This window comes from Phalacrocorax carbo, chromosome 5, assembly GCF_963921805.1.
Source record: "Phalacrocorax carbo chromosome 5, bPhaCar2.1, whole genome shotgun sequence".
Classification (NCBI taxonomy): Eukaryota; Metazoa; Chordata; class Aves; order Suliformes; family Phalacrocoracidae; genus Phalacrocorax; species Phalacrocorax carbo.
Genome location: NC_087517.1, coordinates 46,029,512 through 46,049,368, shown reverse-complemented (window position 1 = coordinate 46,049,368; position 19,857 = coordinate 46,029,512). Strand labels below are relative to the sequence as shown.

Sequence of the window (19,857 nt, the reverse complement as noted above, 5' to 3'; positions counted from 1 at the left end):
GTCACTGGAGGGGGACGGTGGGGGCAGTTGTTGGAAAAATGCCAAGAGGTCCCTGATGAGGAAGGGATCTTGTCTATAGAATCTGGAGCTGTTTAAAACTGGTGTTTTGGGCAGGACTAAGCTCACTCAGTTTTCTAGAAACCCTCTGTATGAGGTCTGTGCAGATACACACACATTTTAGTGGTTTATTCACCAGGCACACAGCAAAACTGCCTGGCGTGTGGGGTCATGATATGATCCTGTGACAATGCAGGGGTAAATGTGTGAGATTGTTACGGGGGAGTGCAGAGGGAGGACCAAGGGAGCCCAGTTTGATGGGTCTACAGAGCACCAATATAATCTCTGCCTGAAAGAACCATGATATGCTGCTTGAGGGGTATGACAAGCCAGCCTCCTGGAAAACAGCACTCTGAGTCCTTTGCAAGGGAATCAAATGAGAAACGAGACTATTACCTCGTGTCAAACTGTGTCTAATAAAGAAATGGAAATCCCCTACTCTGACACAAAGACCAAGGAGAGGTAGGATCATGCTGTGACACAAATAAATGAACAGTGAAACAGAAAGGGAAAAACATGGGCCCAAGCATTACGAGAAAATATCAGACCTTTAAATGATTGCCTGTCTTAAGCAATAGACTGTAACAAAACATACGTTACAAATATGATCTTGTGTAATCTAGTTTTGCTATTACACAGAAATGAATTTGGGACCATAACTGTTAAATTCTATGTGTACCTCCCTGGTTTTGTATCACGTTAGGAAAAAACAAAGCCAACACCAACAAATATCTTCACCTGGGGAGCCTTGTAACTGTTCATTACCAGATATATGAGGCATTAGAAGATATATTTATACAGAGATGCTGGTGCATCTTTTTTCCTTCATACCGTGCTGTTGACATTTGTGTTGCCTTTCATTCTTGAAGCTCTGAGGGTCCAGAGCTGCATCCCCCATCTTGCAGAGCACCATGAAATAAACAGGACTTCTTATCAGCACAAGGACCTGTCTGCACAGGACCACTTGCAGGATCTGGCCCTTGCAGGATTGCAAATTCTTTAGTGCTATCTCTGTTGTTACATGTGAGCGCAATGTCCAATTTACTAATACCCTTCCTCCTGAGCTATCGACTCTTACTGAGAATAACAGTGTTACTTCTGTACACTTTTTCCTCCCTCAGTTTCTTTCCCTCCAAACCAGCGAGTACTTTTGTGAGCATCAGGACCAGTGAAGTGTGATTTCCCTAGGCACAGTTGAGTTGAACCCTCATGTGGATTCCCTGGTATCTGTTGGATGATGTTGGGACTCAGGATACAGTACTCCTGTGTGCAAGAGCAGTAAAAGAGACAACTTATTCTACACAATTATCTATTTTTCTGTAATTTGTAATTGTCAAACTTAATTGAAATTGTTTAACTGGCTCAGAAGTTATTGGCATGCATGCAGAGCACAATGGCACAAGCTGTATTTCCTTAGGAAACTAGGCTTAGGAGGGCTGGCTTTTCCCATGTCACAAACATAGGCTCTTCATTTGGCTTGGTGCACATTTTTGAAAGGCTTTCCAATCCTGCAGTGTCACTCTTTGTTTGAAGTTTCTCCGAGCAATCTCTGAATGCATTTAGGCAGCTCTCAATTTATTAATAATATATAATTATATACATGTTCCTTTTCCAGGTTAAGTATAGGTGGCCCATCCACCTTGGAAAAGTCCAGTGGTAATTGTCAGTTTTGGCAAGAACGATGATGTGTCATGATACCGAACCCATGTTGATCCCTACTTACTCTCGCCCTCCCTCACACAAGCTGCTGCTGTCAATGGCTCCACACAGGCCATTGTGTGTGCCGATAGATAGAAAGAAGGAGAGATGGGTTTATTTACAAATTGTCAAATAATACAGTCAAACATTAAGATTTTTCAACAGTTCTTGTTTGGCTAATAAACAATGTGCAATGTCCACAGAAGAAAACAAAGTTCAATTTGATAGTTGATGAGCTAACTTTTCCTGTTGAGAGCTAGACAGTCCAAGTTCCTTTAGTGATTTGTAATTGCAGATACCATAGGATCATAGAATGTCCTGAGTTGGAAGGGACCCACAAGGATCATCGAGTCCAACTCCTGTCCCTACACAGGACAACCCCAAAATTCACACCATATCTCTGAGGGCATTCTCCAACTGCTTCTTGAATATTGTCAGGCTTGGTGCCATGACTGCCTCCCTGGGGAGCCTGTTCCAGTGCTCCACTATCCTCTGGGTGAAGAACCTTTTCCTAATATCCAGTCTAAACTTCCCCTGGCACATCTTCCTGCCATTCACTCAGGTCCTATCGCTGGTCACCAGAGTGGAGATCAGTGCTTGCCCCTCTTCCTCCCCTTGTGAGGAAGCTGTATTCTGCAATGAGGTCTGTCCTCGGCCTTCTCTTCTCCAGGCTGAACAAACCAAGTGAGTTAACCACTCCTCATATGGCTTCCCCTCTAAACCCTTCGCCGACATCGTGGCCCTCTCTGGACACTCTCTACTAGCTTTCTATCCTTAATATACTGTGGCGCCCAAAACTGCAGACAGCACTTGAGGTGAGGCCACACAAGCGCAGAGCAGAGCCGGACAGTTACCTCCCTCAACTGGCTGCAATGCAGGGCTTGATGCATCCCAGGACATGGCTGGCCCTCTTGGCTGCCTGGGCACACCGTTGGCTCATGTTCAACTTGCCATCGACCAGAACCCCCACGTCTTCTTCTTGCTGAGCCACTCTCCATCATCTTTGAAAGGTCACGGAGGACAGGAGAGGTTCCCAAGAACTGGAGGAAAGCAAATATCACTCCTATCTTCAAAAAGAGCAAGAAGGAGGACCTGGGGAACTATAGGCCAGTCAGCCTCACCTCCATCCCTGGAAAGGTGATGGAGCTGTTCATCCTGGAGGTCATCTCCAGGCATGTAGAGAACAAGGAGGTTATCAGAAACAGTCAACATGGATTCACCAAGGGAAGATCATGCTTGACCAAGCTGATAGCCTTCTATGATGGCGTGACTGGCTGGGTCGACGAAGGGAGAGCAGTGGATGTTGTCTATCTTGACTTCAGTAAGGCATTCAACACTGTCTCCCATAGCATCCTCAAAAGGCAAGCTAAGGGAGTGGACAGTGAGGTGGACAGAGAACTGGCTCAACAACAGAACTCAGAGGGTTGTGATCAACAAGGCAGAGTCTGGATGGAGGCCTGTCACTAGTGGTGTTCCCCAGGGGTCTGTGCTGGGTCCAGTCCTGTTCAACATATTCATCAGTGACCTGGATGATGGGATAGAGTGTAACCTCACCAAGTTTGCTGATGACACCAAGCTGGGAGGAGTGGCTGATATGCTGGAAGGCTGTGCTGCCATCCAGCGAGACCTGGACAGGCTGGAGAGCTGGTCTGGGGGGAACCTGATGAAATTCAAAAAAAGCAAGGGCAAGGTCCTGCACCTGGGGAGGAACAACCCCATGCAGCAGTACAAGTTGGGGGCTGACCTACTGGGAAGTGGCTCTGCTGAGAAGGACCTGGGAGCGCTGGTGGACAAGCAGCTGATCATGAGCCAGCAACGTGCCCTAGTGGCCAAGAAGGCCAATGGTATCCTGGGATTCATTAAAAGGAGTGTGGACAGCAGGTCGAGAGAGGTTATCCTCCTCCTCTACTCTGTCCTAGTGAGACCAGATTTGGAGTACTCTGTCCAGTTTTGGGCCCGCCAGTTTAAGAAGGACAGGGAACTCCTTGAACAAGTCCAGCTGAGAGCTACCAAGATGATCAGGAGACTGGAGCATCTCCCTTATGAGGAAAGGCTGAGAGATGGGTTTGTTCAGCCTGGAGAAGGGAAGACTGAAGGGGGATTTCATCAATCTTATAAATATCTGAAGGGTGGGTGTCAGGATGATGGGACCAGGCTCTTTTCAGTAGTGCCCCGCGACAGGAGAAGGGGCAATGGGCACAAGTTGGAACACAGGAAGTTCCACCTCAATATGAGAAAAAAACTTTTCCTGTGAGGGTGACAGAGCAGTGGAAAAGGCTGCCCAGAGAGGCTGTGGAGTTTCCTTCCCTGGAGACATTCAAAACCCACTTGGATGCAGTCCTGTGCCCCCTGCTTTAGGTGTCCCTGCTCAAGCAGGGGTTTGGATGCGATGATCTCCAGAGGTCCCTTCCAACCCCTACCATTCTGTGATTCTGTCCCTCTCCGCAAAGCTGCTCTCCAGCCTCTTGTTCCCCAGGCTGTATGTACATCCAGGGTTGCCGTGCCCCAGGTGTAAAATCCGGCACTTGCTCTTATTAAATTTCATACATTTGGTATGATACCAGTTGGCAGATACCAGCCAACAAGTGCCCCTCCACCTTTCTGGTCTCTTTTTTTGCATCCCAGGGATCACCCCTGGTGCACCAGAATCCCATCGGGTGTACAGGGGCACCCTGGAAATAGGGAGCAGGCAGCTCTCCTTCCTCTCTCTGGTGCCTCCTGCGAGCTGGGCGGGCTCAGGGCTCACCCCCCAGGGGTGAGGCCCCAGGCTGGCTCCCCCTGGACCCCCCTTCAGGGACCGCCTCTCCCGCACCCCCAAAACCGTCGAACCGGCGCCCGGGCGCGTTGTGGAAAGGTTCCGAGTCCCCTGGCTGCCTTTGGCGACTCCGGCCGAGGGCACCCAGGAAGTTTTGTGGCGAGGGACGGGGCGGCGAGCGAGGAGGGTGGTTGGGCAGGGGCGGGGGCACGCCTGGCCGCCGGAGCTGGGCGGGGCTGGGCCCGGCTGAGCCGGGCTGGAGCGGGCGGGGGCGGAGAAGGGGGCACGTCCGGGAGGTGGAGTCGGCGGGGCGGGCGGCTTCAGCGCTCCACGGCTACCGGGCAAGGGGAGAGCACGGCAGTGGGAGCCTAGCGCCACCGGGAGCCGCCCGCCCGCCCCCAGCTCAGTCCGTCTGTCCCCGGGGAGCCGTCGCCGGAGCCTGCTGCAGCCACCGGCAGGTAAAGAGCTGGCGTTCGCGTCTCGGTGCACCCCGGCTGCCTCTCCTTGGCCAGCCTGCCCAGGGTCCCGTCCCTCCTGCCAGGGGTGCCGGCTGCGGCTTGGCACCGCCCCGCGGCTGGGGCACCCATGGGAGGGGGCTCGCATCCCCCACCCTCGCCCGGTTTCCCCGGGGGGGTGCGGGACCGCTACGGCTCCCCGGCATGCGAGTTTCTCGGGGCTGAAGCGCCGGGTCGTCTGAGAGCAGCGCCAGGAAGGGAGCGGGAGGAGGCTCCCGGCAGCCCTGGCCAGCCGAACTCGCCCCGCTGGTAACACCTTGCCGGGGTCGGTGCCCTCAGAGCCTGCCCTCGATACCTCTGTATTTTCTTGTTCGGGATGCCTCTTGCTGTGAAGGCGAGCGGAGGGAGGAGCCGCTGGGTGCCTGCTGGCTGCGCCTGGGACGCTCCGCTCTGCGTTTGTGGCGTTTCGGGGTCAGCTGCCACCCCTCAAGTTTGGATGAGGAAGGTTGGAGGGTTACGTGTCGTTCTGACTTCAGTCCTATCCGGTGGGAATTTTCTCATTCGCGTTTTGCTGAAGGGCAAACTGCAGTCCTGCCACCGCGGGTCAGTCCCCGCTATAAATAGAGATTTATAGCTGCAACAACGTGTTAGGGAGGTGCCACCCCACTGTGGTGCGTGGGTGTTACAAACCGTACAGCTGGGCCCTGCAAGTTTTATCATAACTTTTGTATTTAAATGTTGGAGTGAGCGAGTAGGCAGCGTGTTTTCAAATGCATTGTACTTGGAGGGTTTTCTGTTAAGTTTGGTATTTTTGCTCCCAGCAATTAGTAAGCTCAGCCTGATTACTGCTTGTATGTCTATAATAAGAGAAAATTTGAACACAATAGACTCTAGGCACGTATTTCACTGAATAGCCAATGGCTACCCAAGCTACTTGGGCAGAAGCGCGCTGAGATGGCTGCGTGCCTGGCTGGGTATATGCAAATTGTGAGCACAGGTTTGCCCTGGGTTTTTCCTAGTGGGTAAAGTGTGCGGCGTTATTAAAGAGCTACCTTAATGCCACAGGTTGTATCCAAATGGTTGACAGATTCTACCAGCAAAATTATTATTTTGTTATTCAGCACTTTTGTAAGGAGTGGCAGTTGTTCTGTCTCAAAAGTATACAAACTGAGAGCAAATGATAGGGGTGTCCTTGGGAGAAATAGGTGCGTTCTTTGTCTTTTCCATAACTTGGGAATCTTTCAAACTTGACTGTAGCATAATGTATAGATGCACTTCTTTATCATCTGTTTTCACTGAAATATTTGTATACTATGTTAAAATGATTCAAATGTTCGACCCTCCCTGGAAGGCAGTTAATGTTTCTGTATTTGTTGTGGCTGAGGTACAGCTTTTGTTGGCGTAAGCTAAAATACCATGCAATACAGTTGCCATGAATTTAAGCATAGCGGGTGAGAAGAAGAAAGGAAGAGCACTAACTTTTCTGAGATACTGCAGACTGCCAGCAAAATCTAGATAAAATTTCTACTGCTTGTCCCACCCTTTCTGTAAAGCAGACCTTTCCCACAAATTGCTTTGCTACCCACATTGCTGTGTGTTTAAACCCGTGAGAGATGCAGGTGAAGGGGCAGTTATTCCTTGGGGAAGGGACAGATGGAGGCGAACCATCAGTCCGCAGCCCAGAGAGTACCAGGGGCGCGGTGGGAGCCGAGGGGATGCTCTGCACTGGGGTAGACTGTGACCCCCCCGTGCCGTGGCCGGCTCCGAGGGAGGAGGGCTCGGGTGGGTGATGCTGGCAGTTTCCACGAGAGGGCTTTCTTGCTGTGCGGCCTCAGCGTAGCTCTTCCAGCAAAGCCTTCCTAGCGCCGGCCGCCTCTCTGCTTGCCTCATTAGGTACAGAGGAGCAAAATGAGCTTGGGGGTGGCTTTTGCTCATAGGGTAAGTATTTCAGATTTCCTTTGTAAATTATGGGGAAATCACTTTATTCCCTCTGGGGTGTAAGGCTAAGACATCCTGAGAAGAGCACCAGTCTTTCGTTTCCAGGCTCACTGAAAACTTAGATCCAAGCAACTCGATTTCCCCACAATGGAAACCAAAGAGAGGCTGAGTGTGTTTTTCACAAAAGAGGAGTGGGATCTGAGTGTTTCACCCTTGCCTCAGCTGATGGCAACAAACGACTCTATTTGGCATGATCTCATTTTTGGCTGCTTTTACATTTTTATACTTCTCAGGGTGGGGCTGGACGAAAGGGAAACGGGAATCATTGTGTGCGTGTGAAAATGCTGAGCTATCCTTAAGTCCTTTGCCAAGTTGCCTGTGTGTCGCTTAGTCCAAATAATTTCATACATGCAGCATTGCAGGTCTCTCTTAAAAGGCAGAAACTGGATCTGTAACCAGCAGTAATACTGCAGTTCATAAAACACAAGGAACATCTGTTACTGTAACTTCAGTTGTTTCTCTCTTCTTGGAATAACCAAGTTGATAGCTCAGGCAGTCAGGTTTAATGTCCTGTGCTAAACCTTTTGTCCGGCGTCCCGTGGCTAATTATGACTCACAGAATCAGTAAACGCAACTCCTGCTCTGCTGCAGTGGGGAGCTGCTCCGCTGCAGGCGGGGGAACAGGGAGGGCTTCAAACCACCTCACTGCGTGGAGCTGGTCCCTGACAGCAGATGACGGTGGAGAAATGTTTCTGTAAAACTGGGTCTATCACGTGCGCTTGCTGCTTTCAGCGCAGCAGAGGTGGCTGGGATCTTGGTGGTCTCTCAGCATTAGGACTGAGCAAGTGGGAGAGAGGGTCTGCGTTCCTGTAGGGGTAGTATTTTCCCTCCTAGCACCTTTTGTCTTGCCTTAATCTATCCCAGATTGAATACTGTAGGCAGTTGAAGCAGAGCCATCTCATGCTTTGATGTGTATTTATTGGCTCTGTCTTCTCATTCTCTTGCCTTTTTCTTTCTTTTTAAGTTAGGTTGCTCTCTTTCTGCCCCACCTCCCCAGACAGAAAGAACTAGAGCAGAGGAGGCAAAAAGTGAATTAAGCGACTTTGTATTTTTGTGAATGGGTTTTCTTGCTTTGCCCCTGCCTTCCTTGCTGTCTTCTGTAAGATCCCTTCATAATTAAAATGACTATCCTTGTGGTAGCCCTTCACTTGTGGCAAGGATCCTAATTTGGTGTCAGTGCAAAAATACTAGTTTCTGGCATAAGGGCAGATGACATTTCATCAGCTAGTGCGTGCCTGGTTTTGTGTTTTGGGGTTTTTTTTTTGTTTGTTTTTTTTAAACCACAGTTCTAAAACCATATGGGCAGATAACGAGTTTAAGCTGATAAACAGCTTTCAGATTTGCCCAAATAAAGGACTTTCTTCCTAGAAGACACGTTTTCCTTTAAAATAAATAATGCAGTTCCTGTGTTTTTATTTAATTATCTCGAGTCCTGTCTGTTCTCACCAGGCTGCGGGAAAACAGATACAACTCTGGGAACAGAAGCTATTGGTTTTATGGGTCTGTGGGCCTTAGATGAGGAAGGACATGAAAAGAGAAGTTCAGATGCTACAAAACAGGCTTAAGGTATATAAATAAGCAGATGGTTATTCAAGTTGTATTTGGAGAGTTTTGCGAGGTAGTGCATAGCTCTTGACATCTTGAAGATGAGTCATTGCATGAGGTGGTAGTAGGTCCGAGGTCTGTTTGAGAGCTATAATTACAACAGATGATTATCTATATCCCTTGCTAATCCTTCGAGGCTGCTGAAGCAGTCCTTGTTTGGGGGTATTGTTGCAAAATAATCCCTACTTTTGCTTTTTCAAGAGTTTTTGACTAATGTTAGTATGATTGATTGTTTAACCTAAACTGACTTATCAATAAAATGTGAGGGAAAGATCCATTTTTCTTGTGGGTGATTTTTGTTTGTTTGTTTGCTGTGGCAAGTAGTACAGTGAGGGTTGGAAAGTAACTTGCTCTGGGAAGTGGTGCTCTTCAGTTTTCACTTCAGAATAGTCACTCAAAACCAAATAATTTATTTCCATGAGAGGACAAAGCCTGTGTATTTCTCCCCCAAGATGCAGAGGAATGAGCTCTTTGGGATCTGAAATTGCTCATTCCCTTTTAAGCTATTTCTTAGGAGTTCTCATTTTTTATTTATTTTATTTTTTCATGGAAAGGATTGCGAATCTTAATTGGAAGCAGCAAATGAAGGAAGAAAAAGGTTGTACAGAAAAATCAGTCCAGACCGCTCTATTCTTTCTCATGATGTTTATTCATTCTAAAATTTCCTTAAATATTTTGTGTTGTCTGTTCCCTCCCTTCCCACCACTTCTCAGCACTGGGAAGACTGCTGGACTTTAATTGCATATGAGGATATGTTCCAGATGTCTAGACCTTTGCTTTCTGATGGTCTCTGCTATCTCATTTGTAACTGATATGACAGCTGAGTTGTATTGGGTCCTACCATTGCTTGTAACTGCGCAGTTCAGCATTCTTTTTGTAGGGGAAGGAACGGACACATTTCTTATTTTCTTTTTACTGCTGTTGCAGTCTTGAGTTTCCAGAAAGGTGAATGAGTTATCCTATCCCTTCGTTCCAGACAATTCAGGTGAATTCAGTGCTCACCAAATAGCTGATGGGACTTCCCCCACCCCCGCCCCTTGCCTTGGAGCATTTAGCACTGGCTTTGCTGTTTATCATTTCTGCATCGGTAAAGATCAGTAACAGGCTCATTTAGTGTAAGTCGTCTGAGACTGAAAGAAGTGGCTATAGCAAAGCTGTGCGTTCATCTTTTTTTTTTTTATTAACACACCAGCTGCTAAAACGGTTTGTCAGCGTGTTTTTATTTCTTTTTGCATAGGTAAGACCTAACAAATCAAAAGATAAAGATTTTTACAAATTGACCCCAAATGGGATTTGCTTCTGCACCTCTGCCACCTTCTGTTCTCTAGCAATGGACTTGAAGGATGTCCATTTTCCCAAAGTTTATAAGCAGCAGCATTTACTCTTCCAGGGCAGTGGAGTTGTTTTGGAGGTGCTGTTCTTCATTGGTCCTCATCAGAGCTAGAGGCAGAGAAGCTCAGTATCCTGGTGATTTGTATATGTGTGATATTTTTTTATTTATTATGTTTTTTTTTTTATCTGAATTGCCTCTGCAGGTGTCTTGATACAGGAAGCTCTGGATGACCACGTGCCTAATGTGAATGCTTCATGTTTGGTGGACTAATATGCAGCAGATATTACATGACAATTGAGAGTATTCATGTGGTGTCAATTTACCCACACCAAATTCAGTTAAAAGAAAACAAAAACTAGTATCTTGTCATTGTCCTTAGAAATGATGGAAGTGGGTTTTTGACTATCACACGTTTTTAGTATGGGTCTTGTTTCTGCACAGGATCCCACCTGCCTGTGTAGTCCCTCCAACTGGTAAGTCTTGGTGGGGTTCTTGTCCTTTGGGGCTTTTTTTGGTCATTAGTATGTTCCCTTTGCTATATACTTACTAAATAAACATGTTCTAAAATGGAAGTTTCCAGCTACTTGAGAAATAAATCAGAAAGCTCACTGTAGAAGAGTCAGTTCTTAAACCCAAATGAAGTTGAGATTTTTTTAAGGCCAATGTATCACTTCAGGAAGAAACGGAAGATGGTTTTGATGAAATAAACAGTGCTGAAACTGGATCTTATCCATGTGCTTGATATTACTTGGTTCTGTGATTATTAAAAGGACTGCATGATTTTGTGAATTAGGGCTTAGGACTGAGTTTGCTCAGCTCAGCTGTTGATTGACCGTGTTTAGTTCATCTCTGTTCCTGCCCTTCTGTCTCCCTCATTTTGCTGATGCATAGCCATGTTAGAAAAGGACTTTCTTGGACTGTCTGTATGGTGCCTAGTGTGATCTGGAGCCTGCCCTAGTTAGTCTTCTGGAAACAGTATAACCAGTATCCTCTTTACTCCTGATGTCTGTGACGCTAGAGTGGGGACAAAGTCTTACAGTGGTTGATCCTGGGGAAGTGGAACCAAACCAAGCTGCCAGTGTGAAAAGTCATGTAGTATAGCAGAGATAGTAATAGCTCTTATATTCTTTCAGACTTCTCACTTGAGTCATGAACAGCTTTAAATACTTTTTATGCCATCCCAGATGTCTGGAAACCGAACAAGAGAGATGAACAGGATGGGGTATGGGACCATATGGTGACTTGTTGACTCTGGGTCAGTGGCACAGCCCAGCAGGGGCTCAGGAGCTTAGAGGCCCTGGCTGCAGCTTGGGTTGTGTATGTTGTGCGTGGTTACAGGACTGACTGTTTCTGCAGCTTTGTGCTTCTCATAAGGCTCATCACTGAAATTGTAATGCTAGCAGCTTTTCTTTCATGGCGCAATGCCCAAGTTTGAAGAAGGGTGATTTTGGTCATGTTGATAGACATACATATTTATGGCCCTGCTTCATCTGTTGAATTTAATCTGTTGGGGTATTTTTAACATTATTATGGAAACAGTTACTATATTTACTCCTTATGAAAAGCTCAGTGTATGACAGCCTGTGAGGAAGGAGTTTTAGAGTAATAAAGATTGCACCAAGTGACAGTGTCTACACTTCTTCAGGAAAAATAGTCTAAATGAACTGACTGACACTTTGCCTGTTCTTGAGACACGGACCTTGCAGGGCACTGAACTGGAACACGCTATGCTGGGAAAGCAACACCAGGCTTGTTCTTGGCTGACTTGATGGCACATCTCATTTTCTTGGGGAGAGAAGAGAATCAGATCCTCTTGTACAGAGAGAGCTTATGTCTATACTGGGCTGGTTTCTCAGACCTGCTGAGAACCTGTTTCTCATAGAAGTCTCTGGGACCTGCGTGTGCCTTTCAGATGAACTTCTCAAACCTGCTGCCAGGGTAAATGAGATAAAGGTATGGAAATTCAGTGGATTTTGGAATGGGAGCCAGTGTCACTGTTGTCAATATACTTACTTCTGTAATCATTTGAAAACAGCATGCTTTTTGACGTCAGTCTTGGCTGATAATAATTGGTGGGACTTAATAATGATAATGTGGTGGATCCACAATGGATGTGTATGAGAAGTAATTGAGAATAAAGGGTTGAATGTCTCAAAATGTTAAGAGGGGTGGACTTTGGATCTGGTGTATTTTTGAACTACCGACTACCCTTTGTTCCTGTTAACGTCAGAGGGGATTCCTGGAGCTGCTTAGAATGAGGTGCTTATTTTGTGTTGATCAACAAAGCTTTTGCTTCTGATGGGAATATGGCTGAAGCATAGACACATAACAGGGATCTTCTAGAGTTGTACTGAACTGTTTTTTGAATAGGATACAGGAAAAGCTGAGAGTTAGTTCTGGAAATAATCGAGGCACACAGCTGGAAGCACCAATAGATCTCTCTGACCTACATTTTGCTTTGGGAGCCTGAGAATTGGCAATGTAATCACCTTGCTGATGTGATGAACAACTCTGGGTTCCAGTCTTGAAAAAAGACCTTCCAAACTGATAAAGATTTCAGCTTACAGTGATGCTTTACCAGTTAAAAACTGATTCTCTTCTTCTAAATGTTAATTGGTCAGGAACCACAGTCTGAGATTAAGAAAGAATAGAGTTTTCCAGAAGCTTGATGGATTAAAAGGTTTTTTTTTGTTTTGTTTTGGTTGGTGGTTTTTTTTGTGTGTGTGTTTGGTTGCCCCGTCCCCTGCCTCCTCACTGTGCTGAAAGGAGCAGGTTTCTGGCTTTGCATTTTGTGTGTTTATATTTTGATACTGCAGTGGGGAGGGCTTGGCAGGAGAAGAATCAGAGATTTAGTTTAAAAACATTACTTTTCTTGGTTAATGCCGCTGCAGGTAGTTCCAAGTTTCAGTTTGTAGTGGATTTCTTGTAGTATTTCTGTACAGTGATGTTCTTTGGGAACAGCTTTGAAGCTCTGCAGTAGCCTTGGGGAGCAGAGGGGTTTTGGAGGGGGGTTGGACTCTCACTCCCAAGTTCTGCCACTGATTTTACTGCCCAGAACTGAGAGGTGCAAATGCCAGCATCACCAACATCAGCCTGCTTGTAGAGCTTCTTTGGCTCTGGGCAAGTTGCATTGCTTTTCTGAGCATCTGTCTCACCAGCTGTGAAAATAAAGACAGTACCCCCAGCATGTGGGCATGATGAACGTTCTTGTTAGCTAATCTCGGTAAAGTGCATTGGAACTGTGAAGCCTCATGGGTTGTTTTTTGAAAGTGTGAATATTTAAAATGGAGTAAGCCACAAGCTTGCATCTTTGTTAGGGAAGAGAAGTAGTAACTGGGGGTCCTTCAGGGGCATCAGGGGCAAAGGGTTTGTGTGAAAGAAGAGGAATTTGCCAACGGTGGGAGACCTGTGTGAGAAGTATGCCTCATTCTAACCTTTTACGGAAGGTATAAATGGATTTACTTGTGTTGTGGTTTTAGCTGGGATAGAGTTAATTTTCTTCACTGCAGCTGCCATAGTGCTGTGCTCTGGACTTAGTATGAAAACAATGTTGATAACACACCAATGATTTGGTTGTTGCTGGGTAGTGCTTGTACTAGTCAAGGACTCTTCTAGCTTCCCATGCTCTGCCAGGTGCACAAGAAGCCGGGAGGTGAAGAGGCACAGCTAAGAAAGCGGATTCAAACTGGCCAAAGGGATATTCCATATCATGTAACATCATGCCCAGTATGTTAACTGGGAGGAGCTGGCTGGGGCAGGCAGGCAGCAATTACGACTCAGGGACTGGCAGTGTCGGTCGGTGGGTGGTAAGCGGCTGTATCGTTTGGTTTTTTGTTTTCCTTTTCCCTTTTCCTTTTTACTATATTATAATTATTGTTATTATATTAATAATCATAATTATTTTATTTTAAATATTAAACTGTTCCTATCTCAACCCATATGTGTTGGTTTTTTCTTTTGCTTTTGCTCTTCTGATTCTCTCCCCCATCCCACAGGGGTGGGGGGAGTGAGCGAGCGGCTGTGTGGTGTTTAGTTGCTGACTGGGGCTGAACAATGATAGTCCTTTTTGGCACCCAATGTGGGACATGAAGGGTTTGAGATAATAACAGTTGATTGTCACAGCATTGATTCATCTATTCTCAATATTAGTTTGTCCAATCTACACCATGCTGATTTTGAAGTACATGTTAAAAATTGCTGTTGTTTTTTGAAGTTTGCTGTGCTCTGCAGTGATTAGAGATGTTTTGCCTAGGAGATTTGTTATTAAAACACTGTTGGAAGAGTAAATGCAAAAAAAACCAACAACTTGTTGCCAGCTACAGTGAAGAAAATTAACTAAATCCCAGCTAAAACCATGACAACTTGGAGCTTTGTGAAGTGTCAGTCCAGAGCTGGATTTTGCCCTCATACCACAGGGTAATGCAGTTGCATTTCCTTTTGTTGTTTTTCCAGCTTCTCCCTCCACACACTTGGTTTCCATGATCAAAGCTCCATTCTTTAAAGATATGCCAATGCCTTGTACTAATACTCAGAAGATCCCCTATGGGGAACAGCTCTGATTAGACACTGAGGAATTCTTTAATTCTTTTCATACTTCTTACTATTAGAACATCTTGTTGATAAAAGATGTGGCTTTTTTCCCTTGCTGTTACTATCTCTTCTTTGGCTCCTCTTCTCCCCAGACACTCTGCTCATTCTTTATGCTCTCCTGTTGTCTTGACTTATAGAAACTCGGTTCCTTGGTTCTTGCATTCAGTTCATTCTTTTATCTTCCACAGCACTCAATGAATGCTTAAAATTAATAAACATTAATAGCAGGGCTCTCTGAACCAGCATGTTCTTTGCTGCTTAAACTCACCTTTTCCTGCTGCTTATCCCCTATTAAAAGTTGCTATACTCTGCAGATGGGAGCTGTATTAACTTCTGCAGCAGTGGCTGGGTTTCTGACAAGTGTAGGATTATAGCTCCGGGTGGGGAAGTGGCAGCAGGAGCAGAGATCCTCAAAAGCACAAAGATGTTGTTTCAATAGAAATATTCTTAGCAATAAAGGAAGAGAAGCCAAAAATTTAGTGTGGGAATAGAGCTATTTATCTAAATAGCCCTTCTTACACAGGTTTCCACAGAGTGTCAGTGAACTTTATAGGATAATCCTGTACTGCACATAAAATACTGTGTTTAGTTCTTTCTGGAGAACATAGTTTATGAAGGAGATACTTTCAAGCCAATTCATAGGAAGTGTCTTAAATCAGCGAGACAAACTGTGAGATACATCTGTGATACTACTATACGTTTTCTTTTAATTCCCTCTTCAGACAGGTTTATCTCTCCTTAGAGCTACAGAACAAAAAGATGCTGCCTGCCCCAGTGCGTAAAGTTGTCCACATAACGTACAGGCCAGGCTTTAAAAGCTTTTACCACACATGTACGTACATGCACATGCTCTTTAGGACATCAGCAACATTTTACTGTCTCAAATCACACAGACTAAGAAACTAATAAAGTAAACAGGAATGGAGCGTGTGAGGTTTTCCCACCACACCTCCTTTCCTCTGTTTAACAAAATAAGCTGCTGGTTTAGGAGAAGAGAATCCTGAGGTGTCAGGGCAAACTTCAGGAGACCTTATTTGTTTCTTCTACACAGCATAAGCTTGGTCCTAGTTAGGGGAGGCGAGCTGTTCCTGGGCAGAACCTCTTTGGGTGGGTTGCTTCCAGGCTTATGGCTTCAGCAGAAACCATACTGGTTACTACTTTATGCTAGGACTGGCTGGAAGTTTTTCAAGGAAACAATTTGCCTGCAGAAAATGCTGATTTATGGAAACTAGTACTGCTTTGTGGGAAAGGATTGGCCTCCACTCAGTTCTCCTTGGGTGGATTTCTTGCATTTGGGATAGAATTTCTTAGTCAAAACAGAAATGCTGGTTAGGAGCCAAGTGGTTAGGGTTTTTCACCTATGCTGTCACAAGTCCAAAACAGGGTCCTGAAAGCAGGTTTCCTACATGCCAGGAATGCATGTCCTAACCACAGGACTGCTGTTCTAGAACACATGGATTTTTTGCATGAAGGATTCCAAGGTGGATTCCAAACTGTCACCCCCATGTGAAATGAAAAAATCTTTTAAGTCTCAAAAAATGTGGTGGGATGAGAAACTAAGTTCCCATCCAGGTGTCCTTGCTCTCTTTCCTTGCTGGTTCTGCAGGTTTGTGTCTCCCCTCGATGTGCTGTTCATGGAGTGGAGTGAAGAATCTCTGGAGACCTTGGTAAAATAATCAGCATGGTGGTCACAGGAGGAGAACAACTGACCCTGAAGCACTACCAGTGTATTTTGGCCCGGTCAGGGCTATACAAGGCTATATAGGTCCTAAACCCCTGCTTCCTCTGAGGAATATTATTAGAAAAGCACCTTAAGCAGCCACGGAAAATGTAGCTGAACACTGCTGATTTGTTTGTGCCTGGGCCATTATCGTTGGGTAGGGGAGGAAAAATAATGCTTAGGGCAAGAGAGGAGCTGCTTGGAACAGGATGAAACACTCTCCTGCTGGCTTGATTGCAGCAAGCTTGCCAAAGGCAGAGGTAACACATGGTTTCAGTAGTAGGCCTCTTTCTTGCAATTTCTTGTCTCCTCCTGTTTTATGGAGAGGAGAGGAGAGGAAGGTGGTCCTGTGCTGGTTTGGCTGAGAAGGGGTTAATTCTCCTCACCGTGGGGGGTCGGCTACCTTTCCAGCTTCCCGCGCTCTGCTGCGTGGCGGGGGGGGGCTGGGAGGGGCAGGGCCGTGGTGGGGGCGGCTGACCCCGACTAGCCAATGGGATGTTCATTCCATACCATGTGACACCACGACCAGTACATTAAGCTGGGGCAGGTTGCGGCTTAGGGGAGCGGCGGCGTCGGGTCGGCGGGCGGTGGGTGGCTGCGTCGCGTGCGGTTTGTTTCGGCGGTTCATTTCCCTTCCCGTCCCTCCCCCCCACGGGGTTTCGCGCCTCTCGTTGTTCTCCTTTACATTGCATTTTTGTTGTTGTTTCTTTTAATTTTAATTATTAAACTGTTCTTATCCCAACCCACGAACGTTACCCTTCTGATTCTCTCCCCCATCTACCGGTGGGGAGTGAGCGAGCGACTGTGTGGGGCTGAGCTGCTGCTAAACCACGACAGGTCCTCTCTTCATGCTTTCTTAATACTCCTTGGCGAGTGAGGTGGTAACAAGAAGACAGACAGAAGATGATCTCAGATAAGCTTAAGTCTGTACTTAGCCATGACATTTGTTCCCTGTGGTTGCTCTCTGCATCATCGAAGACCCTGGACCTGGTTATTGCAGGGCAAAATCCTGATACGCTGTGCACTACTTGGCTTCCGAGGGGAGGTTTCAGGGCTTCCTCTGTTCTAAAAGGTGGGATTGCGAAATTGAGATGCACACTCCAGTTCTGATTGCATGAGAATGCCATTCTGCCTTTACTTTGTATTTTGTTCCCCCTGCTTTTTAAAAGAGGTGGAGGGGAAAGGCTGGAGGTTGAAGTTTCAGCACTGCATAGGCAAAGGCAAAACACTCCTCTTAAAGGCAAAACATTCCAGACCCTTGTTGTGTATTGGAGGTTTAAATAAAGGGAGCTTCCTGTTTCCAAGAAGCCAAATGCATCCTCAGATGGTCTCTGCTAACCTGTTTTAAGACTTTTGTTCATCTTGTGGTAGAAGAGGAGTCTGAGCTTGCCTTTTTGGTTTCACCCTTCCTCCTCCTTCAAGTTGAAGTAGGACGCATAAGGTATGTTCAAAGCACACAGAAGCACGGGGCAGCAGAAGGCCTGAGCTAGTGGAAACCAGAACCAGGATCTCTATAGAGCTCTGCTGGGTGCAGAACAGCCGAATCCACAACACACAGTCAACTCTGGAAATCATATAATGTCAAAGCACTCCTGGATGTGAGATGAGCTCCAGTGTGTCTGCCCCCCAGGCAGAGATGCAGGCCCTGGGTACGGAGTATTTGAAAGAACAAATGAAAACACCCTAAGCCTTGCTTTTGTGTTTTGTTGATGAAAAAAAGGCAATACTTATTTGAAAATATTAGATGACAATAGTCTCTTAATATGTCTTCACAAAAAATTAAGAAAATATTTCTCTTAAGTCTAAGTCTTCTATCTTTGGTTGAAATAGCAGCAGCTTTCTGCCTCTTGCTTCTGGTTACAGTCATTAAAGGAACCTTTAAAGGAGCCTCTAAGAGGTTGATTGCTAAGGTTCTTTAGATCCCCAGAAAGATGAAGGTAAGCTGCTGCTTTTCTTCAGAGGCTTAGACTGTGCTGTTAATGATAGCTGGCATTTGGGAATTATATGAGACCTTTTTAAGGACTAGACTCTTTGCCCACAAAAGCCAGTTTGTGCCTTCTAATCGGTGAATGACCATCCTTCTTTGAATCAATTTCATGTCCATATTATGCACATTTCTTAAGTATGTTTAAATTGTTGAGAAAAGCAAGCTATTGACCTAAGATTTTTCTCTTTTCTTCTTTTGAATCAGGGATGGAGGACTGAAAAAAAATTGAGATTAGTGAGAAAATAATTCCAGTAAGTGAGAACTTAGATGTATGGTTCAGCTGCACTGGAAATTCTTCCTGTTGAAATAAGGACAGACACTAGGATAGTGTTGTGGAGGGTTTGCCAGAACCCACATCAGGGCTGCATGCCCCAGCTATTCCCTGAGATTGACTTGCAGAATCCTTTTTGTGGCTGGAGCTGTATCCCTGTGGGCTTCAGTGTTTCAGTCTAGGACTGGTCATTTAAAGCTGAAGCAGCCCAAAAAGAAGCTGTGTAGTAGATCTGTTTCCTTTAGCAGCCTACCAGATTACACCTATAGACTGTCCTTTAACATGAAGCTGCGATCTTCAGCTGTAATCTTTGATTCCTTGTGAAGTGCAACAGTATGGGATGGGACCAAACATTGATTTTTAAATGGAATATGATTAAATGTAAGAGTGCCTGAGTCTATCTTGCAGCTTTGTAGGTAACTCTGCGTGGACAAGATCTGTCACTTCCTTCCCCTTTCCTGTTCTACTGTCCCTGAGCTTTTTTGCTTGTGATGAATTCTGCCTAGTAAAGCAAGGGTTTGTCTAGAGATGCTATGGTGTAGCAAGGAGGTGGTAAAACAGATGCAGTTTTTGAAACTGTTAAGGTAACTTTCTCACCCTTCCAATAACTGTTAATGCGTTCAAAAGAGGATTCATGTTGCTAGTAGCATTTGTTATTGTGTATATACTCCTAGACATAAATCAGAGACTGACTGGTGGGTAATGAAAAAGTGCAGCGTGTCTGAACAGATTGGGTAGGCATCTGAACTATCCATGTACTAGCCCACCAGAATGAGTCTGCTGCTCAGAATTTTTCTGGCAGATGTAGCCTCTATTTTGTGTCAGAGTGATTAGCTACCACTTCTTTATTGAGTTTCTGCATCTCAGAGTTGCAAATGGAGTGTATCTTTGTAGCACCTTTTTGAGGCAGAGAATCCTGTGTACCAATTCCTGTTTTACTGATGTCAGAGAAATCTAAGTGACATACTGAGGGTGTCATGGGGAACTTGTAGTGGACTAGCAAATAAGAACTCTTGTTTTTAAGGAAGAGCCAGAGTAACTCTTTCTTCCTTCAATAGCACCTATCCAAATTTTGCTCCTAGAAAAGATACCTTGGGTTTAAAAAACAGGGAGGGAATATTTCCTGTATTATAGGAGGATTTTTCCCAGCTAAATAAATGTCTTGCTTTGCTGTTTTCTTGGAGCCAAATGTCCTGTATAGCTTAGTGATATGTTATTAAGGCCTTCTCTTTTTACTGTTAATTGTGCATTTACTAAATTTGGATAGAGCACCTTTTTCTCTGTAAATGAAGCTTTGTTTGTGGGTTGGGATTTTTTTGGGATGTGGGAAGGGAGGAAGGGTTGTTTGGTTGGCTGTTTCTCATAAAGAAACAAAGATTTTCTGAAGT

The 19,857-nt window shown here is 45.5% G+C and overlaps 1 protein-coding gene across 8 annotated transcripts in view; it reads left to right on the top strand.

Annotated features, from left to right (window-relative positions):
• TSPAN18 (tetraspanin 18) overlaps positions 1-19,857 on the top strand; it is a 160,426-nt gene that overhangs the window by 8,816 nt on the left and 131,753 nt on the right. For 7 of the 8 annotated variants that reach the window (XM_064452286.1, XM_064452284.1, XM_064452285.1 and 4 more), the window contains exon 1: positions 4,797-4,968. The exons of the other annotated variant lie outside the window; for it this stretch is intronic. The gene's annotated coding sequence lies outside the window, so the exon portion shown is untranslated. Of the gene's footprint in view, positions 1-4,796; positions 4,969-19,857 lie in introns of those variants that run through there. 8 annotated transcript variants of the gene reach the window in all.